At 37.2% G+C, this 4776-nt stretch overlaps 1 protein-coding gene across 3 annotated transcripts in view; it reads right to left on the bottom strand.

Annotated features, from left to right (window-relative positions):
* The window catches only part of Esr1 (estrogen receptor 1), a 356422-nt gene that overhangs the window by 286802 nt on the left and 64844 nt on the right, over positions 1-4776 (bottom strand). The gene's annotated exons all lie outside the window — the stretch shown is intronic.

Below are 4776 nucleotides of genomic sequence, written 5' to 3'. Positions count from 1 at the left end.
GGGAACAGAGGTGGGGGGAGGGGTATGGGAATCTTTCGGGATAGCATTTGAAATGTAAATAAAGAAAATAATAATAATAAAAAAATAAAATAAAATAAAATAAAATAAAATAAAAAAGAAAAAAAAAGACTGTCTTCATTTTTACTAACTTTTAACTGGAATTTGGCATAACTTTGACAGATGAGCATAAGCAATAAATACAGTAATGTGTCCAGAAGCTATTTCTCCCTTGCTTGTCTTTCAAATCACGCATACTTGATGATCCTTCCTTGAGATATATTTACTTACCACTAATTTGAAATAACATTATATCCTGGTCTTCTTCTTCTTCAGTTAGGGACACCACTCGGGGAGGACATTCACAGGCTTCCCATGACAGCCCAAATGGTCCAAGACATAAATTAGGTCCAGATGAAGGGTGTGGTCCCCTGAGTCACCCAGTATAAAGAGTCACTTGGGAAAGCAGGTGGGGAATATTTGCACTAGAATTTCTATGACAGAAGAATAAACTCAGTCTTAAGCTGAGGTTTATAGAGTTCTTTATTCTATAGTTGTCCTGCCCTGACGAATGGAGAGAACAAAGTTGTAAAACTGAACACTGTGTGTATGGGAAGGTAAATATGATTATTAAGCATAAAGAGAAAAATGAAAGTGCAGTTTTGAGCCATTGCTACATTTTGGAGAGGAACACAGGTAGGAAAGCAGAAGGACGAATGGCCCATTCGAACGACGCTCAGGAGATTATGGAAATGCGACACCATATTTTCTGTTCTCCAGTGCCTTCATAGACAATGAATCCTTATCAGAAATGGCCACTGAAGAGCAGGAGCCATCAAAGGACTTCAGCAGAGTTTTCTCTGCCGGATTTGTCACTTACAAGATGACAAGGATGGCTTCGCTCTTCGTCCAGAAAGTGCTCTGTGGTTTATAAAAGTTAATATAAGCCCATGCATGGTGGCAGCCCTAGTAGGGCTCTTGTCACCTGAAGCTTGGATAGGCAGCTCCCCTTTCCCCATCTTTTCTCTCTGCTGTAAGCCGTTAACAATCCATCTCATTCACTCAAGTTTAAAAGAATTAAAGAATATATTAAGAAAACATTGAATTTTCTTTTCCTTGAGTCGAAAGCATAGCACTTTAAACTCATTATACCAGGTACAGTACAATGTCGGCACGAAGCTAAACTAAGAAAATTTATGATTAAAATTCAAATAGAGCATTGAGACTGTGCTGGGGGGAACAGAATGAGGAAAAATTACCGAAAAGGGAGCCTGTAATTTTCAACTGCCAGTCAAAGGGAATCAAGACATCCGCAAACAGTTTGCTGGGTTCCACGCAGGACTCGTGTGGTAAGCATGCATGTGTACCAGTCCTAGGGAAACGCAACTGAATTTCTCCATCTCTTCCCTTGGTGCTTCGTTCCTTACATAATGGTCTCTTAATCTTATCGCCAACGTGATGGGAAGGAGAGGGGAAGGGTATTTCTAAATGCAAAGAAGGGAATCTTTTTTTAAAATTAGGTTCCCTTAATGACCGATGTGGAATGCAGTGACAGGAAAAACTCTGAAAAACCCAGGTACAAAATCGAGTGGGAAGTGAAAACATAGGATAATATTGTCGCTGCATGGGAGACAGAAACGTCCTCTTGTCCATTCTGATCTCTGAGGGAGGGGTTGCCCTGGGGGAAGGCTAAGGGGTTGTAGGTTGAACCTCTGACTTCTCTTCTACCTCGCTTTACACCCAGTAAGCAGCGGTGAGCAGCTCTCCGGGGAGGAGGCAAACGGATTGCTTCCTGAAGCAATGGGCAGAGAACAACAATAGAACTGAGAATATTCCGACTTATGCTTCCAAAGAATTTTCTAGAGGATGTAGTTCTTTCTACGAAAACTGCAGGACTCTTAAGGGGAAAGAACTCATACCGTCAAGAAGAAAGTGCTGCCACCTACAGGAAAAAAAAGACCAAACTAACGTCTGCGGGAAAGGGTGGGAGGTGGGGAGGGCAGGGAGAAGTGGCAAGCCTCCGGAGGAACTAAAACTGCCTTCAAAATCTTAAAGCTAATGGATCCTATGTCTTTGCTATCCCATTTCACATACACCAACCACCTGTGGCCAGCAAGCGCTTAAAATATGGGTTGTCTGGCCAAGTCTGTGTTATTCTTAAGCCTAATAGTTGAGTTGGTTAGACCACTTTTCAACCCAATAAGAAAGCCGCCATAGAATTTCTATTTGTTAAGTAAAGCAAAACCATGATCAAGAGACTATGTTGACCTCCTCTGAGCACAGAGCGTTTGCCTGTGATAAAAATTTAGCTTAGAATTGGTGTTCAATAATTAAAGGATGTCGGCTACCACGTTCCGGTTCTGATGGCATAGTCAGAGTGGTACTATCGTGACATCTATTGCTATGTCTTGCATTGCTACTCAAGGTGCAAAACTGCTTATCAATAGAGCAGAATTTGTAAGATTTTATACAATTTTGTATCTGCTAATTGCCATAGCAAACATTTCAGATATAAATAACACTTGATCAGATATACATATAACCAGATATATATCTGACATGCATATACATATTCACATATATAGGCATGTATATGTTGTGTGTATACATATTATGTAGGAACATATATATTTATTCATATATATGTGTGTATATACTTATGAAGAGACACCTGCTGTGTTCTTTCCAGTAAACACTAATTACAAGGCTTACCATACTCGGGTACCTAGTTTCCTTCTGTGCCAACCCTTGAATAAGTCACTACAAGTTTGTGTACATAACTCTTTAGGTTCTGCTATTAAAGTAAATTTGAGATTTCAAGCTGTTGTGCAAGGCAATACTTAAAAACTAAAATATGCTTCCAATAATTCCAATATATTAATTTACTTTTTCAAATTTCCTAACCTTAAAAATCTCCATTGAAGTCAGACATTTCTAATAAACACTTTGCATTTGACTTGGGAAACATGGAATTACTGACAGTACAAAGCCAAAAAAAAAAAAGTGATATGTCTCAATCATTTTATGGTGACTACAATTTAAGATTGTGATTCTTTAACTGTATCTTTTCGAGTAAAATATATTATAAAGATCGACTTTATTAGTTTCCCTCTTCTTTTTATCTTTATAAAATGTAGTCACCAAGACATCCTAAATAACATGTGGCTGACATATTTCTAATGCACAGTGATGTTCTAATTGATTTGAAGTCAGAGAAAGAGATAGGTGAAGTTTGTTTTGCTAACACAGTCACTTCAGGCGACTGTGTCTACAAACAGCCTTTGCTCTCAAAATGAACCTGCCTTTATTTTATTTTTATTTTATTTTATGGGCAGAGCCTCATTGGATAATACAGTCAAGGTTGAAACTCATGATCCTCGAGCCTCCGAGTGCTAGGTTGAAAGGCATCTGCCACTACACCCTGGAAGATTGTTGTCTTTTAAGACAGACTTTCACATAGCCCAGGCTTACTTCAAACTTACTAGGTAGCTGAAGCTAAGCATGAACTTTTGATCCTCCTAACTCCACCCCCGAATTCTGAGATACCGGCTTTGTGCAATTGTTCCCTAGAAAGAAGATTAATTTTTAAAACATGCAGCAAGCAGTTTGAATAGGTTAATATAACACAATTTTTAGAGGAAATAACCTAATTCCATCTTCAGTGATTATCACTGTGACTAATGAATATCTTTAAATGGTAGGAAATTTAATTTTAATGAATTCAATCACATGATCATTTCTATCAGAATTAATGAACTGCTAACACCTTTTTATAGAAATTCAATTAAAGTTTTTTCCTGTTCCATTTCTTCCATAAATTTCCAACATTATTGCTCCAGGTTGACACCTTCTATAGATCATAGCTATATCAATCATGAAGGTGATAAACAGATAAATGATAGATATACAGACACATAGATAGATATAGATGGATGGATAGATGGAAAGATGATAGATAGATAGATAGATAGATAGATAGATAGATAGATAGATAGAAGATATACAGTGATGATAGATATGATAGATAAATGATAGATCAATAGATAAATAGAAGGTAAATGATATACAACAGATAATAGATGATACATAAATGGGTATGACAGATGATAGATATGATAGAGGATAGATGATAGAAGACAAATGATAGATGATAGATGATAGATAGATAGATAGATAGATAGATAGATAGATATAGATAGATAGATAGATAGAAGATAGATGATAGAAGACAGATGATAGACAATAGATAGATAGATGATAGATAGATAGATAGATAGATAGATAGATAGATAGATAGACAAGTGATAGATAGACAGACAGACAAATATAGACAGATAAATGATAGATAGACAGACAAGTGATAGATGTATACAGACAGATAAGTGATAGATGTACAGACAAACAAGTAGACAGACAGACAGACAGACAAGTGATAGATAGATAGATAGATAGATAGATAGATAGATAGACAGATAGACAGATAGACAGATGATAGACAGATAGACAGATAGACAGACAGATAGACAGATAGACAGATAGACAGATAGACAGATAGACAGATAGACAGACAGATAGGCAGATAGGCAGATAGGCAGATAGACAGATAGACAGATAGACAGATAGACAGATAGACAGATAGACAGACAGACAGACAGACAGACAGACAGACAGATAGGCAGATAGGCAGATAGACAGATAGACAGATAGACAGATAGACAGATAGACAGATAGACAGATAGACAGATAGACAGATAGACAGATAGACAGATAGACAGATAG

This window comes from Mus pahari, chromosome 21 (genome assembly GCF_900095145.1).
Source record: "Mus pahari chromosome 21, PAHARI_EIJ_v1.1, whole genome shotgun sequence".
In the NCBI taxonomy this organism is placed as follows: Eukaryota; Metazoa; Chordata; class Mammalia; order Rodentia; family Muridae; genus Mus; species Mus pahari.
The sequence above is the reverse complement of the archived record's forward strand: the minus strand, read 5'-3'. Positions and strand labels throughout refer to the sequence as shown.